The sequence below is a fragment of the Neofelis nebulosa genome, chromosome 1, assembly GCF_028018385.1.
Source record: "Neofelis nebulosa isolate mNeoNeb1 chromosome 1, mNeoNeb1.pri, whole genome shotgun sequence".
Lineage (NCBI taxonomy): Eukaryota > Metazoa > Chordata > Mammalia > Carnivora > Felidae > Neofelis > Neofelis nebulosa.
The window spans coordinates 224,084,293-224,106,200 of NC_080782.1; the positions used below are offsets into that span (position 1 = coordinate 224,084,293).

Genomic DNA, 21,908 nt, shown 5'->3' on the forward strand with positions numbered 1-21,908 from the left:
CAACAGGGAAGCCTTTCATGAAAGTAGTATCTTCAGGCTTACCTTCATGTTCTTTTATCTTAACATAACATGTTGGTTTCTAATTTCTTCTCCCCCCCCCTTCAATCATGTAGGTTAGCAGCCAATCAAAAAGCAAAGAGAATTTCTAATATTAAGATTATAATGATAAGTCACATTCCTAATTTCAAAGTATAGCTGTAATTCAGGGGGAAAATGTCATTATAAAAGCTCCCCTCTTTAAACCACAGTTAGTATAATAATTGATTTCTCTAATTTTAATCGACCGATTAATACTATCGAGTTCTTCATGGGGTCTTAACAGTATTCTCCATGTTGTACTTCTTTTGAGCCTGACATAAATCAGGGCTCTAGCCCTCTATTTTTTTCTAAACGGCCTCCATGCACAGTCAGGGGAAACGTACACAGAGTCAACAAGGATCCTGTTAACTAGTGGGAGAAATCAAGCCGACATATGTGAAAGCATCATTACCAAGCTAGCATTCAGGACGGGAGGGGAGGCTGTGCTGTGCCCTTCTGTGCTGAGCGCTGTGGCTCTCTCATCACCCCAGAGCAGTGGTGACCCACAGGCTTCAGCGAAGTCTTTCTCACAATTGCCCTCAGCTGAAGACCGCCATGCCCCCAGGATCATGCTCCTTCCTGAAAACCTTCATCCAAAGACTGGTTGATTAAGGAGAGGGTACTAGAGGCCTCCCACCCTTGCCTTGAGTCAGGATCATTCAGAAGGACCATCCCCACTTTAGAGCTTTCCTGTAAAACCACCCCAATGTGTTGTAACTCTGTTGGCCTTTCTCTGGACAACTCTATGTCCTTCACTCCCCCATAGGGATTGACCCCCAGCATATTTCCCAATGTATTTCCTGCATGCAAATCTGTCTCAGAGTCTGATTTCTGAGGGGGGACCCAGCCATAGCAGCATCAAGCACTGATATGATGAAACCAGGAGGCTCAGGTTTGGGTCTTGCTCCTGCCATTATGAGGAGTCACCTCTCTGAGTCTCCTTTGAAAGGAAGGGTCACACTAGATCTCCAAATTAACGCAGCTTTCAAAGTCTGAGATTACTGTCACACAGTAAGCGCTCAATCTTGATCGTTCTAAAAATTGTGACAAATATCAATTGAAAATGCAGAACCAAAAATCAATAGCTAAGAATCACTTTCCTAATTCACTGGCTAATTTGTTTGGCAATACAAAATAGATTTCCCCCCAAATATCCATTTGACAACAGAAGATACTCTTGTCAATAATTTCTGCACGGAGTTTCCATCTCCTTTCTTTTCTCTGCCCAGGTTTGTAGGAGCAGAGGTAAGTCCATTCAAATACCTCATCGCCCTCTGGAACCAGATCAGCGATTGCAGAGAAGGTTGGTAGAATCTATCTACATCCGTCATGTATTTCGGAAGCGAGCAATTTTGTGTTAGCATTCTTAAAGGGTGAATTTAAGGAATTATAAGGAAAAAGGGACTCCCTTAAAACGATTTAATAAAGATAATATGGAAAGAATTATAGCCAACTTATTACATTAAATATATGTGCCTAATTACGATACATGGGATCTAAAGTCCCAAGTCCTTCGTGTCTCGTTTTATCCTCTTAGATTGCTGTTTTGATGTAGATACTATTAAAGTCATTGCAGTACAGGTGCTCACATTACACCGTCCTTCTTGGTAGTGCCTTAGGAGAACTCCTTCCAAGAGAGGCACAGTATTAGTTCCTGCCACTAGCTCCAGAACATTCTTGACCTTAGGATAAAGTCGTTTTGTGGGTTTTTGTTGTTGTTGTTGTTTTTGTTTTGTTTTTCCTACAAATTGACTTTGGCTCTCTATTTTCCCCTTCCTTTCTTGGTTTGTACCTCCTGCTTTTTGGCCCTTCCCTCCCGTATACACTTTGTCCTGCATCTTGTACTGTAATAGCCTTTATGTCTGCATTTGACTGCTGTCACTGTTATTGTGCCAACTCTCTTCCTGGCTGCTGGCTTCGAGGCTTGCCTGCGTGCTGCCCAAGTCACTCTTCCAAGTGCCCATCTTGGCATTCCTGGTGAGTGTGGTGTGGTGGGGAGGTGAGGTAAGATGTGGTACGTTGAAGTGTGGGGAGGTGTGGGAAGGTGTTAGGAGATGAAGTAAGGTGTGGTGGGTGTGGGATGGTATATGCTGAGGTGTGGCAAGGTGTGGTAAGGTGTGTTTCTCTTTTTTCTGAACTGACTCCACGTACACAGTCAGAGGAACTATAACGTGCCCAGGAAAACTCATCATTGGCCAAAAAAGGCCTAGCTTTCTGGCAACACTGTCTGGTTACAGGTTGACCCCGGTAAGCAAGCATATTCTGCATATAACTTGTCTCCCTAACGTCGGGAAGTGGCCTGGATCACCTACCACCTGACATGTGGACCGTTAGCAGCACTTTGCTTTTCACCTACTGCTACCAAGGAGGTGTGTGCAGACTTTTCTTAAAAGCTTTTGGAGGAAATCTTTGGAAAAGTTATCCCTTGATAACTTTTATCCCTCATTATCTCTCGAAAAAAACATGAAAAGAAAGTAAAAAAGTGCTCAGGAAAGGAAGTCAAGCTGTACCCATCTCCCCACCCTTATTTCTGCCCCAGGGCTCTTCATTGACAATGACCGCCTGCCTCACTCATTTTCCACTGCCTGATTCCCAATCCCACACATTCATTAAGGTTTGTATGTAAAGAGAACAAAATTAGTTTTCAAGATGGTAGGTGATACATTTAATTTTTAGAAAGGTTTAATTTTTTAGGTCAGTTTTAGATTCATAGCAAAATGGAAGGGGATGTACAGAGATTTCCCACATATCCCTTGTGCCCACACACGCATAGGCTCCCCCAGGTATCAACATCACTCACCAGAGTGGTACATGGGTTACAACTGATGAACCTACATTAACACATCATTATCACCCAAAGTCCATAGTTTACCTGAGGGTTCACTTTAGGTGCTGTATGTTATACATTCTATGGGTTTGGACAAATGTATCCAACATTACAGTATCATTCAGCGTCTTTTCACTTGCCTAAAAATCCTCTGTGCTCTGCCGATTCATCCTTTTCCCTTCCCACCCTCCCCCAGCCCTTGGCAACCACTGATCATTTTACTGTCTCCATAGTTTTACCTTTTCCACAGTGTCAAATAGTTGGAATCATACAGAATGTAGCCTTTTCAGATTGGCTTCTTTCATTTAGTGATGTGCACTTAAGATCCCTCCGTGTTTTTTCATGGCTTGAGAGCTCATTTCTTTTTATTTATTATTAATTTTTTTAATGTTTATTTGCTTTTTGAGAGAGACAGAGGATGAGCGGGGGAAGGGCATAGAGAGAGGGAGATACAGGATCTGAAGCAGGCTCCAGGCTCTGAGCTGTCAACACAGAGCCTGACGTGAGGCTCAGACTCATGAGCCCTGAGATCATCACCTGAGCTGAAGTTGGACTCTCAGCCGACTGAGCCACCCAGGTGCCCCAGCTCATTTCTTTTTAGCACTGAGTAATAGTCCATTGTCTAGATGTAACACAGTTTATTTATTCACTCACCTACTGAAGATCATCTTGGTTATTTCCAAGTTTGGGCAATTATACATAAAGCTGCTGTAAATAGTTACATTCAGGTTTTTGATGGACATAAATTTTGAACTCCTTTGGATAAAATACCAATAAGCCAGACTGCTGGATTGTATGGTATGAGTATGTTTCTTTTTATAAGAAACTGCCCAACTGTCTTCCAAAGTAATTGTACCATTTTGCATTCCTGCCAGTAATAAATAAGAGCCCCTGTTGCTCTATATCTTAGTATTTTGGACTGTGGCCATTCTAATAGGTATGTAGTGGTGTCTCATTGTTTTAATTTGCATTACATTTAATTTTTAAATTGTCTCCTCCTAGCTTCTCTATAGATATGTTTTATTTTGTAATACAAAAATAATACTTTAAAAGAATCTTTAACATGATTGAATAAAAGGTGATGTTTGATAGTTGAAAGCCTAACTCAACAGTGGAACAGTAGATATTAAGTGTTTAATCATGAGACATCCATCAAAAACTCTGGCATCTGGACCTTAGGCTTTGTCTTCATTCCGAGGACCGCTGTTGACCTAGATAGTCTCCCTCTCAATAGAGTTGACCTACTAGCACTCCAGACTCACTGTTCAGATAAGGCTATCTACCTACTCAACCTTATGCTCAAATCTAGCTCTGCTCCTGTTGGCTATATGACCTTAGACAATTGTCTTCCCTGGAGACTTTAAAGTCTTATGGCTCCATAAAAAATTAAAAAAAAAAAAAAAAGCCTTATGGCTCCATTGTCTAGATCAACCCAGTTGTAACTCCAGTCTGATCTTTGCCCCTGTGACCAATCAGCATATGTGGTGCAAATTAGCACAGCTATAAATTTATGATCTCCAACCACAGACAGATCATCTATGATGCTGTGCAGTCATCCTATGGGTCTTTAAACTACCCCATTCCACCCTAAATTTCTAAATGGTGCTTCCAAACCTTTACTGCTCTCCTCATGACCCCTTCCCACAAACCATCATTAGATGTAACTCCCTCAATCTCTTACCCTCCTTCCACCCAACTAGAGACTTATCTTTATTTACACTGATCATCCCCTCCTTCCATCTCATTGGAGAGGGTGGTCCGCCACTTGCTCAAAACTACTTTGGATACCAATCTTTCTTATTTCCTTTGATGCTTCAGTCTTCTCATTTATGCATTCTATACTGTATCCTCAATTCTTCTCACTCCACTGCTCTCTTCCCTTAATCTATGAACATGCTCAAGCTTTTTATCTTTAAGGGGAAAAAAAGGCCTTCTCTCTTCTACACCAACACTTTCTCTTTTCATTCATAGGCAACCTTCTTCAAAGATCACTCCATGAAACTGTCACTGTTTCTTTACTACCCTCCCATTGACTACTTTACCTTTTCTTTACTTTACTTCCATCTGACTTTCATTCCCACTTAAATAATGAAGCTCCTTCAGCAGAAGGCAGAGGTGAAATCCATATCACCCAATCCATTATGGAGTTCTTAGGCTTTGACATACATGCCGTCTCTGTTTCATTGACCACTGGCCACACCTTTTTCTTAAGTTCCCTCTTCTTTGGCACATGTGACATCACCCTCTACTGGTTCCCCACCTACCTCTGATGATTTCTTTTCAGTCTTCTCTTTCCAATCTTTCAAACGCTTACATTCTCTAGGGCTCTGTCCTCACCTTTTCTCTTCACTTCATTCACACTTTTGTTTGGTGATCCCATCCAATGTATAGCTCCAACTTCACCCATAATCTGATGATTCTCTAAAAATTTGCCTGGATACCCCAGATATCCTAGAACTCTACTGAGCCCTAGGACAGCAGCTCCCTTTTGCACATTTCTGCTTGGTGGTCACACAGATGTATCATATTCAACATGTCCTAATTCAAAGTCTTCCTCTCTCCCTTCCCCCAACCCGTACTCCCTGGGCTCTCCTCTTGTTGGGTGATACAATGATCCATCCAACCACACAAGCCAGAAATCTGAGTATTATTCTCACCTCCTCATTCAAATCTTCTCTTTTATTCTGTTCTCAATTAGTAAAATGTGATCACATTTGCTTCCTAAATCTCTTGAATTTGTGTTTTTTTCTTGAGTCCCTCGGCTACTGCTCCATCTCCAACCTGGCCCTGTGCCCCTGACTACTGCCTTGTCCTTCCTAATCTTTCCTTTGTAAGACTGCTAGCAGCTTTCTTTCCTTGTTAAGGTAACTTTCTAAGTAGCGTATCAATCTTCAGGTTAGAGTCTTTAAGTGAGAGGAGTATGGCCACAGGATAGTAAAGTTACACAAATTAATTTTTATGAACCTATTTTAATCTACAATTTCTATGTTAAATTTATAATTTAAAACATTTTTATTCAAGTATAGTTGATACAATGTTACATTACTTTCAGGTGTATTGAATTTATAATTTTAAAGTATCAGGACGTTCGGTAGAGGAATGTTCAGAACTTCCACTCTGGATCCTCTTTCTCAGAATCGGGCAAGGGAACATGGCATTCAAGAGCTTGGTTTTTATGGCTCAAATCAAAACCACAAGAAGCAACAAGTATTGACGAGGTTGTGGAGAAAAAGGAACCCTCTCACACTGTTGGTGGGAATGCAAACTGGTGTAGCCACTGTGGAAAACAGCATGGAGGTTCCTCAAAAACTAAAAACAGGACTACCCGACAATCCAGCACTACTGGGTATTTACCCGCAAAACACAAAAACACCAAATTGAAAGGATATACGCACCCCTATGTTTATTGCAGCACTATTTACAATAGCCAAATTATGGAAGCAGTCAAGTGTTCATCAATAGATGACTGGGTAAAGAAGATGTGGTATGTGTATACGATGGACTATTACTCAGCCATAAAAAGAAATGAAATCTTCCCTTTAGCAATGACATGATGGAGCTAGAGAGTATAATGCTAAGTGAAATAAGTCAGAGAAAGACAAATACCATATGATTTCAGTCATACTGGGAATTTAAGAAACGAAACAAACTAACAAAGGTGGGGGGAGAGAGAGAGAGAGACCAAGAAACAGACTCCGTAACTATAGAAACCAAACTGATGGTTACCAGAGAGGAGCTGGGTGGGGGGATGGGTGAAATAAGAGATGGGGACTGAAGAGTGCACTTGTGATGGGCACAGGGTGATGTATGCAGTTTACTATGTTGTACACCTGAAACTAATATAAACACTGTATGTTAACGATACCGGAATTAAAATTAAAAACTTAAAAAAAAAAGAAATTTAAAAAAAAGATATTTTATTTTATTCTTGAGAGAGCACAAGTGGGGGAGGGGCAGAGACAGGGGGACAGAGGATCCCAAGCAGGATCTGCGCTGACGGCAGGAAGCCCAATGTGGGGCTTGACTCACAAATTGCGAGACCATGACCTGCACCAAAGTCAGACGCTCAACCCACTGAACCAGGTGCCCCCCTCCACCCTGCAAAAGAACTTGGTTTTTCATAGTTTTCAGTTACCAAGTTGGTAAAATGCACACTATCTATGAAATTTAGTGCTCAAATCAAATAATAAAAATGTTTATTTCATTTACACAAAATCTTGAAGTTCTCCCCATAAAAAAAAAAAAAAATCAGTCTGTCAGTACTTTTCTTAAGATGGTATCCAGTTCTCTCACTTCTCGATCTGATGTGAGAGAGCTGGTTTTGTAATTGGAATGCCTAGGAAATACTGAGTGGAGGGCATAGCCGCAGATTTTGTATTTATTTGTTTAGATTCTTTGTAGTTAAAAGGCATTTCTTCTCATTGTTCTTCCCAATTCTTAGGTCTAGGGAGAGAAGGAAAGTGCCAGTAGAAGTACCTAAATCCAAGTTTATACTATGCTATATACTTATACCATATACATATATGTCACATATATGTATATGTATATACATAAATATATGACTTTTTTTTTTAACGTTTATTTATTTTTGAGACAGAGAGAGACAGAGCATGAACGGGGGAGGGGCAGAGAGAGAGGGAGACCCAGAACCGGAAGCAGGCTCCAGGCTCTGGGCCATCAGCCCAGAGCCCGACGCGGGGCTCGAACTCACAGACCGCGAGATCGTGACCTTAGCTGAAGTCGGGCACTTAACCGACTGAGCCACCCAGGCGCCCCATGACTTTTTTTTAAGGTAGGTTTCACACCCAACATGGAGCCCAATGTGGGCCTTGGTTGAACTCACAACCCTGAGATCAAGACCTGAGCTGAGATCAAGAGTTGAACACTTAACCGACTGAGCTACCCTGGCACCCCTGACCTTTTTTTTCTAGGTCCAATAATGGTTTTATTTCTTAGGACAAACATATATGGGAAAGAAACTCCAAAAGGAAGCATAAACATGAGCATGAACAGCAAAATGACACTAAGATGGAGGGCCAGATGGATGGCAAACTCCACAGTAGACCTCGTCATGCCCTGGTTTCTCGGAAAAACATTTGCCCTGCCCCCAAGTGCCCATTACAAAGGTGGAGGGTGGGGGCAGTGAGGTGGAATGCTTCCCTACTTTGTGCAAAGGAGATGAATGTACCTGTCTATTCCAAGAGGCCTCTCAGGGACACCAAAACTTCACCTTCATGAATGGAGGCGGATGTGAAGCGCCTGGGTGGCTCAGTCCGGTAAGCGTCTGACTTCAGCTCAGGTCATGATCTCACAGCTTATGAGTTCCATCCCTGCGTAGGGCTCTGTGCTGATGGCTCAGAGCCCGGAGCCTGCTTCAGATTCTGTGTCTCCCTCTCTCTCTGCCCCTCCTCCATTCACACTCTGTCTCTCTCTCAAAAATACATAAACATTAAAGAAAAAAAGAATGGAGGTCAATAGATAAGAATGAGAGAGGTCTGGGTGTTGCATATATATATATATATATATATACACACACGCATTTTTTTTTAATGTAGAAAGCTTCATGAATTTGCATATCATCCTTGTGCAGAGACCGTGCTAATCTTCTCTGTATCACTCCAATTTTAGAATGCGTGCTATATTTTTTCTTCCTCTTTTTCTTGAGATATAACTGATGTACAACACTACAGTATCAGTTTCAGATATACAATGTAATGACTCGATGTTTGTATATATTATGAAATGCTCACCACAATAAGTCTAGTTAACATCCGTTACTACACAGAGTTACAGGGTTTTTTTTTTCTTGTGATAGAGCTTTCAAGATCTACTCTCTCAGCAACTTTCACATATACAATACAGTACCATTAACCATAGTCACCATGCCTCTATTTTTAATCAGCATAATTTTAACTGCATTTTGATATCTGATATGATCATTATCCCCTTTACCTTTTTCAAGACCATATTATCTTTCATTTTAACCCTACTCTTGCTTTTCAAAATGTCTATTTTTCTCGTGTGTTTATGCCAAGTAATTAAGTCTCAGGTTGCCAAAGAGAAAAAGGATCGAGGGAGAATGGACATTTAGAATTTCTTTTTTATCTTATTTTCTAAAAATAAGACTGAGAGGTACTTTGAAATTTTTGAAGGCCTAACTGTAGAGGTTGAGGCTGACTCTGGAAACTGAGACTTCCCAACTTTGAATTTCAGCTCTGCCACTCACAAGCTGGGTAGGCTTTGGTAAGTTTCTTAACCTCTCTGAGTCCTCAACGGTAACACATTGGGATAACAGTATAATACCTACTACAGTCTTGTTTTCAAGATTGAACAAATGAATACATAAATCTTTTGGACAGTGCCTGGCAGGTAGGAAGTTCTTAGCAAATACTGACTCCTACTAATGCCTCCCTAGAACAAATGCACCACGAGAAGAGAAACTTCTCTTTTAGCCACTACCCTATCACCAACATCTAGAAAACAGCAATAAATGTTTGCAGTTCAATTCACTGAAGTTCAACAGATTTTTATGAATACTTATGACAGGCCTGACAGGCTCCAGAGATCCTGTGATGAGTTAAGAATTGGGCCCTGTCCTACAGAGGTGAAGATAGGGCGGTACTGTTCTCTCTCTACTGTTGCTTTGCATGTGCTGTTCCTCTGCCTGGAACACCATCCCTCCCCACCCCCTACCCCCCACAATACACACATACTTCTTCCTCTGATTAATTCCTACATTATTCACATCCTTACAACTCTCAGCTCAGATACTACAGTTCCACAGAAAAGCTTTCCTGCCGCCCCCCGAATGGGTGGGGCTCCTTTCGCAGCCCTGTGCAAACTTCTGTCATGTTCTTAGCAGGTGGCAATTTGTCTGTCTCTTCCCACTGACTCGACTGAGCAATCTGAGGTCAGAATGATGGATCACAGCTCTGGGGCCTTAGTGCCTAGCCCAGTGTCTGCTACATAATGTGTTCCTAATATGTGGTAAAGAAATTAAAGATGATGAAAAAGCCTGGCAATTTTTACAAGAGGAGGGTTGTTTTGTTTTGTTTTGTTTTTTGAACAGCTGTGACATAGCTTTAAGAAGAAAGACGTGTCCTCTACTGCAAATTATTTAAAAATGGCATAATAAACCAAACTTTATAAAATCTCCTTCTTACCCTTCCTGGGTACCAAATTGTTCTTGCAGGTTACATAAAAGGAAATATCTAAGTTAAATGGTGAGAAATGAAAAAAAAAAAAAAAGTCACTGTTATCTCACTGAGGTAACCATGGAACCCGTAACACTAGTCCAGGGAGCCTGACAGGCAACTTCGGGACTAGAGTCATTTCTACACAGCAGCAGCAGCAAATTTACTCCTTCATAAATCTGTGGAGGAGAAAGATTAATTCCCCCACGTCAGAAGCATTTTATAGAATACATTTTAAAATGGCAAAGACATTGAACGTCTCTGGTTGTTAAGGGAAAACAAAAGATATTGGTCAAAGTAAGCAAGTGGTTTGGCTAATGTTGAGGGATTAGCTGCTCGGATAATCCCAACTGTGGTTTAGGGTTACCTGAGACACGGGTGTGCGGCTTTCTTTGGACTATGTTACCGTATCAACCGTATGCTCCGCCAATACACAGGGAAGGGAAACTTGGGTAAGAATGAGCGAAAATGGTCTTACTGACATAAAAGGTTTCATATCGTCTTGCTTGTGCTTCCTTGCCTTCTGGTGACCTTCGGTGCGCTCCTCCAAGGGTGTCTCCTCTCCCTCCCCCGTCACACCTGTAGGCTCATCTCCAAAGAGCCAAGGATCCACTCGCTGTCTCCCCACTGAGTTGGGAAAACCTGTTAGATCTGGGGTCAGTGAGGCCATTACCATTGGAATGAAAATGGCCCAGAGAGCTGAACATGTGATCCTGAGTGGGGCTGTTAGTATTTTAGTAGACGAAATCTTAATCCAAGAAAATGAATTCCTGATTTTCAACGTTTCAGGCATCAACAAGCAAGTGGTGGGAGGGGTTTTCGGGTCTTGCCCACAGCTGTCTACTCCACCTACTTAGATGGCTGATGTGTCTTAAATCTTAGTTTCTGTTTAAAAAAAAAAAATGTCTCTTCCTTCTTCCATAAAAATTTCCCTAGGGCTGTGGCCCCTAAAAAAAATTACAATCACATCTAATGCTTTAAGAAAAACCACAAGTATGAAAACCTCCAGGGTAATCTTTCATCCAAATACGAAGTATTATCTGAAACTATCAAAAATCAATCTGGTTATAACCTCCCACCCACCCCCCAGATCAGAGCAGAGGGAAAAGGCTTTTGAACCTAACAGGCTTCCCCCAGCTGAAACCATTCTGCGAAAAAACACCCAGCATTCCATGGCGTTCAGGCCAGACTTTTTCGGTTGTTGTTGAAGATTTGCTGCATTAGTTTCACGTTAGGCCTTCTCACCCCTTTTCCAAATGGTTTACAATCACCCCTCCCTCCCCAGGGGTTTTGGAATGAATCATCCACTTTTCTTTTTTCAAGTACACTATTAAATTAGGCTGCAGCCTGGAAGCAAACATTTGTTCTTACAAACATTTCTTTCCTGTCATCACTGTAACGGACACCAGAAATTCAGTAGGCAGGGCCCTGTCTCCCACAAGGCAGCAGCAGGGACAGCCGGGCCCACACTTCTGCTGTTGTGCACCATTCGGACAAATTTAAAAATCATTTTTTGGGGTTGGGGAATTCAGGCTAAATTAGGAAAGGTCAACTTAAATTTTACATGAAAATTCTTAATTTCTTTTAATTTAGAAGCAGGATGTCGTTCATATTGAGAAGTTAAAAACAACTTCTTCCTCTGAATCTCCATCTTATTATGTAAGATGCCTTTAAAGGACATCCACACGTTAAAATAAACAGTGTTTCTCAAATTCTGGCTTCAAGAACTTTAAGATGCTTTCAGTCCAGTTTTAATTTCAGGAAACAGCGATTGTTGAATATAAAAATATGTAATTATAATAACAGCTACTATCTAGTGATGTATTATTATGAAAATCAGATCTTTGCTGAAATATGTAAGTGAGATGACATATGTAAAAGCCCCTAGCACCATTCATGAAATCATTCATTCACCCCACGGAGAGTGCCATCACCATGCTGAGGATTAGGATACAGCAATAAAGAAAACACACAAAACCCCTGATGTGGCTCTTATACTGGCAGGGGGAGAGGGGGTGGGTACGGGGAGAGGGGAGGATAGATTATAAACAAAATAAAGAGGTAAGTAGAGAAATGCCATAGAGAAATCAGGGCAGGAAAGGAGACTACACAGTGGTGGGAATGGGGGAGAAGTTATAGTATTAAACAGGAGGGTCAGGGAAGGTGGCATTTGAGGAAGGTCTTAAAGGAGATGTGACTTTGAAGAAGAGGATTCCAGGTGGAGGAAACCACAAGTGCAAAGGCCCTGAGGCAGGAGTACCTGGCATAGTTAAGGAGCAGCAAAGAGTCCACTGAGATCTGTGCCGAGTAAGTAAGGGAGAGGAGGTTAAGTCGGAGAGACAGGGTGAGAAGTGGGGGTGAACAGATTACATAAGGTCTTACAGGGCAGTGTGAACGCTTTGGCCTTTCAAATGAGGTGGGAAGCCATTGGAGGATTCTGAACAGAGAAATGACATGATGTAACTCAGTCTCTGAAAAATGATTTTGGTTGCAGTGTTGCAAATAGAGTTACAAAAGGCAAGGCTAGAAGCAGAAAGAACAGGATACATACTGGGTACTCATAAATACTTGTTTATGACAAATTGCATTTTTACATGATGTTTCCTCTTTTTTGTATGAATTTATTCCTCCTTTAAAAATTTTACTTATTTATTCCCCTATTCTCCATGTATTTGGGGCTGTACTATATTCAAATCTGAAAGCAATACAAAGAAATTGCATTTCTTTGAAACATTGAAGGCATTTAAGAATTTTCACTGAATCAAATTGTTCTCATTGGACTTTTTTTGTTTTTCCTTAATCTGGGCAAAGAGTTAAAAATAGCTTATTCTCTGTGAGCAGAAACAACTACAAATCAACAGGGCTAGAGAGGAGTAGCCTTAATACCAAGGGCTAACAGTTTTTGAGTGTTCTGCATATGCTAGGCACCATGTCTGGGGGTCAAAATGAATTGCTCACTTAACCTTCTCCATGACTTGCTGAACCAGGTATTGTTATTTCCATTTTCCCAGGAGGAGAGAAGTGAAATAACCATGGGAGGTCACACAGCTGGCAAATGGCCAGCCTGGAGTGGAATTGAGGCTAGGGGGCTCAAAACCTGTGCAGGCGACCGCCACATTATGTTACTGTTATCTTCCAGCCATCCACAGAAATGCCCATTCCAAGGATTGAGGAGAGAGGAGAGACCACAGGAGACTCGGTCTAGTAACGCTGTGGAGTAACTCCATCCACTTGATTTTACTGTGGTGTACCTGAAGGAATGATGTGACTGGAATGAAAAGACAAAAATTAAAAAAAAGTAGAGACCAAAGGATAGTATATATGAGGGTTCACCCAACACCGTGCAAGGGGATAGAGAATCGCATTTGCGGGCGGGAGTGTCCTGGTCCCCAGCAGTGAGTGTACTCTTTTGCACAATGAACAGCATGTTGGGTTTTTCTGCAGAACGTATAAAGCACTCCTCTGGTTGCCTTGTGCTGGTTAATGAACAAATGGCATTTCTGTTTATAAATCAGCCTTTTGTGAGTTTGGTTTGCTTGCATCAGCTCCTCCCCCTCCCCTAATGCCTCCCATCCCCCCACCTCGTAGGCTCCACTCTTCCTCCCCCAACCCCTCTGCTGGCCACAGCTTGATCAATCCTAGGGCTGCATTACAGCCGCTGGGTTCAAGGTACCTGCCCGCACCAAACAGCCGGCTCGCCCTCTTCACACACCCCGGGTCCAATGACTGTTCGGTTGTTTACGACACAATACAAATTTATTTGGGGAAAGGCTTTTAAGTTATTTTTATACCATGATTTCGATTTATTTAAGCTTCTCCCATCTAACTGAAGAAGCTTAGTACATTTCGGTACAGAAATTTGGTTTGTCATTTTGTACCCTTGATTGGTTGCATCTCAGGAATGTGTGGTTCCTATCTTATTTGCCATCAGAGGTCGGGGAAGCTGAGGTGGAAGACATTTATATCTAATGCAGTTAATGTGGCAGGGATTCCAGATTTATCTCTTGCTGTAACTTGGTGAGAAAAGGAACTTGGAGTTTAAATAAACTGTTAACTGACAATATCGGAAAAACACCAAACGGTTTTCTCAGCTTCTTCTCTCTCTTTTGGTGACCAGACTCTTCATCAAGTCTCTGCCTCCCATCTGACTCCTTAGGACTGCTCAGCATATTCTTTTTCTCATGTAAACATTTGATATATTTTGTATTTATTCCATATATTTTGCGTGTGTGTGTGTGTGTGTTTCTTTTATTAAAAAAAATCCTGCTTCCTCCTCTCTAATAGAATTGCTTGCAGGGAAAAGAACATGCTGGCCAGAGGATAAGAATGAAAAAGGGATTTTATTCTACAATATGTACTACTTTGTACCTTTTGAAATCTGAACAGTGTTTGTGAATTATCCATTCAAATTCATGAACTGATTTACTTTTAAAATAAAACTACAGTATTTAAAAGACATTCGTTCTCTTCTACATAGAGTCAAAAACACCATATTTTCATTTATGAAGAAGGCCTTATTTTTTAATGGAAAATAAACTGCTCTGGATAAATACTGTAGGAAAATATTCCACAAAAATGACTGTTAAAGGCACTCCCCTCCAGTAAATATTAAACCACATGCAAGTAGAAATTATAACAATATATTCTTAAACATAATTTTAAAGAAGTTTTACAGGGCCATGTTTCCTCAGTTTATATCAGTAGCAGCAAAATACAGATATAGCAGCAGATACTGAAAGGCATTTATTACTGAATAAGGACAAAGTATCATACTTAGTGGTGGCAAAATTCTAGAAACACTCCTATTAATGAGAAGAATAATACAAAGATGATGTGATCACCACTATTTTTTTTTAACATGAAATTTATTGTCAAATTGGTTTCCATACAACACCCAGTGCTCATCCCAACAGGTGCCCTCCTCAAGGCCCATCACCCACTTTCCCCTCCCTCCCACCCCCCCATCAACCCTCAGTTTATTCTCAGTTTTTAAGAGTCTCTTATGGTTTGGCTCCCTCCCTGTCTTTTTTTTTTTTTTTCTCTTCCCCTCCCCAATGGTCTTCTGTTAAGTTTCTCAGGATCCACGTAACAGGATAACCACTATTTTTGTAATATCCGAGAAGACAAAATAATAAGTACATAATATTGTCAAAGAGAAGGCAAATTTATCATTTATACATAATATTATCTACTTGAAAAAAATAGAAGAATGCATTAAATCTATTAGAAGTAATGTCAGGTGACTGGTTACAAAACATTTAAAAGTCAATAGGCTAGGTGCTGGGACAACTGAATATCCATCTACAAAATAATGAAGTTGGACCCCTACCTCACACCATACACAAAATTAACTGAAAATGGATCATAGATCTGAAAACAACAGCTAAAACTATGAAACTCTTAGAAGAAAATGTAGGAGTAAATCTCTGTGATCTTGGGTTAGGTAATGAATGGTTTCTAAGATGTAATACCCAAAGCACAAATGATAAAATAAGAAATAGATAAATGGGACTTCGTCAAACTTTAAAACTTTGTTGCTTCAGAGGATACCACCACGAATGGGAAAAAATGACAAACAGAATGGAAAAAAAATATTCACCAATTATATATCTGATTTATCTCATATATCTGATATTCGGAATATATAAAGAATGCTAGTAACTCAATAATAAAAAGATAAACAACCCAATTTAAAAATGGCCAACAGACTTGGGCAGACTTTTCTCCAAAGCGAACACACAATTGGTCAAAAAGCACACAAAAAGAAGTCTGTTGTGCTTCTGCCACAATTGGATGTACTGCAATTGAAGGCGGGCACTAACCACCCAGAGTGAGTGCAGACCCCATAGGGTAAAGGGCACAAGCCTCACAAGACTGCCTGTATGACTTTACCTGCACCTCGGAGGTTCCAGGCCATCTACACTTCTGCTTAATTAGCTATTATTACTCAGGTGTTTCCATGACTCCCTTAGATTTGATAGTTCACTGGAATGACTCACAGAACTCAGGAAACTATACTTATGATTACAGTTTTATTATAAAAAATAGATTAGAAACAGCTAATGAAGAGACACAGAAGGGCAAGGGAGGGGAAAGGGGGAGTGATTGCTGATAGACATGGGTTTCTTTTTGGGGTGACAAACATATTTTAAAGTGGACAGTGGTAATACCTGCAAAACCCAGTGAATATTCTAAAATGCCCTAGAGTGTACACATTAAAAGGATGAATTTTAGAGTATTTGAATAATATGGCAATAAAGCTGTAATTTAAAATGAGTCAATAGGCTGGGTAAAAGTCAAAGAATACAATGAAAAATAGCCTCTTTAACAATAACAACATTAAGAATGAACTTAACATGAAATACGCTAGGCTAAGAGAAGAATCTACAAATCCTGATCGAGGGTCATAATCAAAGACCTAAATAAATGCAAGGATTAACTCTGTTTTTGGATATTTTAATATTGTAAAGAGTAATTTCTTCCTGAATTCACATATAAATTTGGTTTCCCAATGGAAACCCCAAAAGGATTTGGGGTGGCGGGGGGGGGGTGGGGAGAGGAAGAGGAAATGTGACAAAATAAGCATAAAAAACATATGAAGGAATATATTATATTGAATATAGTGTAAAAATATATGAACGAAATATGTCAATGTAGGTTCCTCAACTGTAACCAATGTACAACCAGTGGGGGAGGCTGATACTGGGGGCAGGGGGGCTGTGCATGTGTGGGAGCAGGGAATATATAGGAAATCTCTGTACCTTCCTCTTAATTTTGCTGTGAACCTAGAACTGCTGTAGAAAATAAAGTCAAAAAATATATATAGAAAAATATATATGTGAGAATAATGGACATTTTAAAAAAGAAGAGTAGTTAAACATTAAAGATGACATGGTCTTTAAAAAACACAAGGAGAGATAAGGGTCATATCAGATGTCAATATACATTATAAAATGATACTGATTAAAAGTATAGTACAGGCATGGGACTTACAGACAGAACACACAGTCAGAATAAAAAGTCTAGAAGCAGATTTAAATTAAAAAATTTATCATATATTAATACAATTATATATTAATATAATTAATAATAGCACTTCAATCAAAGAGAGAAAGGATGTATTATTTCGTAAATGTTGGTACAATTGCCTAAACAACAGGAAAAAAGAGAGATTCCTACCTCATTGCTGTAATCAAATTTGGTAGGTTAAAGATATATATATATATATATATATATATATATATATAGTGTGTGCGTGTGTGTGTGTATATATATATATACATACATATATATATACACACACACATTGTATTGTATATATATTGTATATATATATAATGTGTATGTGTGATATATATACATTATATGTGCGTTATGTATATACATGTATATATATTCCTTGATATATTTAAAATATATGTGTTATATATACATATATATGTATATATATGTTTCCATATTTTGGCTATTGCCAATAAGGCTGCAACAAATAGAGAGATGCATATATCTTTTAGCATTAGTGTTTTTGTATCTTTGGGAAAATACCCAGTAGTGGCACTGGATAACATGGTAATTCTATTTTTAACTTTTTGAGGAACCTCTATACTGTTTTCCACAATGGCTGCACCAACAGTACACAAGGGTTCCCTTTTCTCCATTTCCTTGTCAACACTTGTTTCTTGTGTTTTTGATTTTAGTCATTCTAACGGGTATGAGATGATGTCTCACTGTGGTTTTGATTTGCATTTCCCTGATGATCAGTGACGTTGAGCATCTTTTCATGTGTCGGTTGGCCATCTTTATGTTTTCTCTGGAGAAATGTCTGCTCGTCTATAGATAGGCTCTTAAAATTCAGTAAGAGGAAATAATAGAATTCAGTATTTTACATTCAGAGGACATGAACAGGTAGTTCACAAAAGAAGCAACTATATGGCCAATAAACACTTTTTTAAAATTCAGTCTCACTAGAAATCTAAGAAATGCAACTAAAAACAAGAGATTATGAGATTAACAAAGATGAAAAAGAATGATATTCAGGGTGACAAAGGTGTAGGGAAAGGACATTTTCAACCACTCTTTGTGGGAATATAAATTAAAACATTTTTGTAATAAGTGTTTTTAAAAATCTTAAAAATGTGCCCACTCCTTGATCCAGAAATCCCACTTCTAAGTATTTGCCCTGGAGAAATAACCAGTTATTAGTACAAGGATTTATTTACAAGCAAGTCCATTGATACGCTATTTATAAAAGTTAAAAAAAGGAAACAATGTAAATGTTTAATAGTAAGGTTATATTTATGATATATTTCATAATATAAAATATTATGCATCTATTAAATAATATTTCAAAGGTTTATTTATTGATATGGACACTATTATACATCAGTAAGCTAAATTATAAAATGGCATGAATGTATCTTGTAAAAATTGTAAATGCTATCTATATGTACTATTTTGGCAAAGGTCTGGATGTCAATCAACTACCAAGGTTTATTCTGTTGGCCAGATTATGGATAATTTTTCTTTTTCACTTATCCCACTTTTCATTTTTCTATAATTACATAATAAAAAGATTTTTTAAAAATTTAATGTTTACTTATTTTTGAGAGAGAGAGACAGAGTGTAAGCAGGGGAGGGGTAGAGAGAGAAGCAGGCTCCAGGCTCTGAGCTATTAGCACAGAGCCTGACATGGGGCTCAAGCCCATGGACCAGGAGATCATGACCTGAGCCAAAGTCGGTCACCCAACCGAATGAGCCACTGAGGCACCCCCATAATAACAAGATGTTTAATACAGAATGACAAAATTCAAACATTGAGGGGGGAATAAATGGAGAAATTACCATTAAAAAATAAAAGAGAATCCTGAAGACAAATCCTCTTTGTGACTAAATCTCTGAATGTAAATGAGGCTACTTTGGTACCATGAAAAAAATCCTCTGGACTTCTCCAAATGCTGAGCTATGGAGGAGTGACAAGAGGGGAAAGGAGAGCCGGAATATTCTTTGTGAAATCCTGCCGGCACAGTGCTATTTTAAAAATCTGACTAATGGTCATAAAGGATCTTGAGAACTGAATGAAGGCTTAATAAATTAAAATGACAGAAGTGAATTAGCAGAAAAATCTACGACCTGGGAATTTTTATGTGTATGATAAATCAGCTCAGCATCTGAGTCCTGTTTTTTAGATGGAGCCACATAACCCCTGCTGGGGAATTCTCCAGGAGAGCTGCCGGACTGGCTGTTTCATTTTGTTACTTACTCTTCATTTTTTCCGAGAATACTAGGACCGAAATTTGGCTTACTGTTGTTATGCTTCTTTAAGAAACACAAATAAATTCTAGCATAATGGGATCAAAACTTGGTTCTCTCTCATTGTAATGCATTCTGAAATCAGTTATAATGCACCAAGAGACTACTCCCTGTGGTAGACAAAAACATGTGGTGCCAAACAGACCTACGAGAGGTTCTTCTCTTCCGCAAATGTGGGGATGATATATGCCAAGTGCAGAAAGCAAGCCCGGGGAGTGTCCAACAGTTTGTGCCATACTCCACCACGTTTGCCTTTTACGCTGTGCCTTGACCTACACCAAATGTAGAGAAATCTGGATGATGTGACTATGTTGTTATTATTTGAATATGTTGTTAATGAGACCTACTCGTGCTTTTGGTTGGATCCCCCAGGAAATAGAAGCTGAGACCGAGATTTGTGTGCAGCAAGTCTGTTGGGGAATATTGCCTGTCAGGGGGTGAGGGAAGCAAGACAGAGGCTCACTGGCCCTCGTGGGAAGTTCAGGAAGCGGGGGGGGGGGGGGGGGGGGGCTCATCCAAGTTGTCCCATATTGAGGCAAGAGGACTGACTCTTTGTACTCTCTCTTCAGTGTGCCATCCCTCGCCTACCAAGGAGAGGGGTCCTAAACGAGAGGGAGGCGGCTTCCTTCTGGCAAGTCCCTGGGAGGACTCAGTTAGTTGTAAGCTATCAGCAGCCAACACTTCAGGCACCTGGAGGTATGAGGGTTTCCAAACTGAAGGGGATTCTGGGCTGAGAGCTAGAGAGGGAATGTTTGTGTCCCGTCCCTCCTACCCCCAAATTCATATGTTAAAATTATAATCCCCAACATGTCAGCATTTGGAAATGGGACATTGAGGCATTTGGGAGGTAATTAGGGTTAGATGAGGTCACGAGGGTGGAGCCTCCATGATGGGATTAGTGCCCTTAAAAGAAGAGAGATATACAAGGTTTCTCTCTCTCTCTCTGTCCTGTAGGGGCCCCAAAGTAGGGCCATGTGAAGACAGAGCCAGGAAGAGAGTTCTTACCAGAACCTGACCTTGCTGACACCCTGAGCTGAGACTTTTAACCTCCAGAACCGTGAGAACTAAATGTTTGTTGTTTAAGCCACGTGGTAATTTATTTTGGCATCCTGAACTTTCTGAGACACTGGGCATTGCAGCAAGCACAGCTTGTAACACCCTGACTTACATTAACGTTGGAACATTTCCCAAAGTCTGTCCTACTCAGGGCTAACACACAAAAGACAAATTAATAGTTGAAGGTAGAATTCTTCAGAAAGCAGTTCTTTTTCTTACCCAAAAATATTTACTACCTCCTCAAGAGGTAAAGTAGGAAAAATTGTTACTCTCTACCTCCTGCCGCATTATCAGTCCAGGTTACGTACTAAGTCATTCTGTTAACAAAGATGTAAACTTAGTGTCTAAGAGAAAAAGTTTGTATTTGTTTCCCAAATTACGTTTGTTTGCACTTTGTTCAGGACACTGGAAAGGCCACTTCGAGAAGGCCGCTTACATTTCATATGGAATAGTGAAAAATCTTTGATTTGAACTTTATCTTGAATAAAGAAGTAAAAATTATGAAACTATATTTCTTTTACTTTATATTTAACAAAATGTAGGCTATTGTGGTAACTACAGGCTGACTTTAGGAACCAAGAACAAATCAGATGATTGACTCTGAATTTTTAACCCAGTTTTTTTTTCCCAATAAAATTCCAAAGAAGCACAAATGACATTCTTTCCTGTCTATTTGATTTGTGTAGCACAAAAATGAAGATGGACATTTGTTTGAGATTTTATTGATTTTGTCAGGGTCTCTCACTCTTTTTTTTTTTTTTTTTTTTTTAAATTTTTTTTTTTTTTTCAACATTTTTTATTTATTTTTTTTGGGACAGAGAGAGACAGAGCATGAACGGGGGAGGGGCAGAGAGAGAGGGAGACACAGAATCAGAAACAGGCTCCAGGCTCCGAGCCATCAGCCCAGAGCCTGACGCGGGGCTCGAACTCACGGACCGCGAGATCGTGACCTGGCTGAAGTCGGACGCCCAACCGACTGCGCCACCCAGGCGCCCAAGGGTCTCTCACTCTTTTAATTTGAACTCAGGGGAGCTGAACTCATCTTTGGAAGAATCTGCTGACTTCATCCTTCTAGGTATTCCTTTTTGGTCGTGGACCTTTCCATTTAACATGGTGTCAACACATCCAAAAGAGAACTCTTGATTCTGGCTCTTCCTTGGCCTCCCTCCCCCAACTCCATCTTGTCTCCTCTAGCTGCTCTAGACAACTATCTAGGAATTATCCTTGATTCCTTTTTTCTTCTTTCACATGCTATACCCAATCCATCAACAAATTCATCAGCTCTGTACCCTCAAGCCAACTGCTTCTCACCTCCTCCGCAGCTACCTTCCGGTCTAGCCACCATCAGCCCTTGCCTGAACTACATCAGTAGCTTTCTAAATGGACCCCCAGCTCCTACTCTTCTGTCCCTACAACCACTCTCCACAGAGCAGCCAGAGTGATTT

General features: G+C 40.0%; 2 long non-coding RNA genes and 1 pseudogene across 3 annotated transcripts in view; 1 reads left to right on the forward strand and 2 right to left on the reverse strand.

The window, feature by feature from the left end:
* Positions 1–21,908, reverse strand: part of LOC131486334 (uncharacterized) — a 78,829-nt gene that overhangs the window by 40,065 nt on the left and 16,856 nt on the right. The window contains exon 3 of one of the 2 annotated variants that reach the window (XR_009249288.1): positions 12,375–13,366. The exons of the other annotated variant lie outside the window; for it this stretch is intronic. This is a non-coding gene — a long non-coding RNA (uncharacterized LOC131486334). Of the gene's footprint in view, positions 1–12,374; positions 13,367–21,908 lie in introns of those variants that run through there. 2 annotated transcript variants of the gene reach the window in all.
* On the forward strand, positions 1,088–20,100 carry LOC131486352 (uncharacterized). The gene is made up of 3 exons (XR_009249290.1): positions 1,088–1,381; positions 2,001–2,055; positions 19,977–20,100. It is a non-coding gene; the product is annotated as an uncharacterized LOC131486352 (long non-coding RNA).
* On the reverse strand, positions 8,451–8,542 carry LOC131489587 (U6 spliceosomal RNA; annotated as a pseudogene).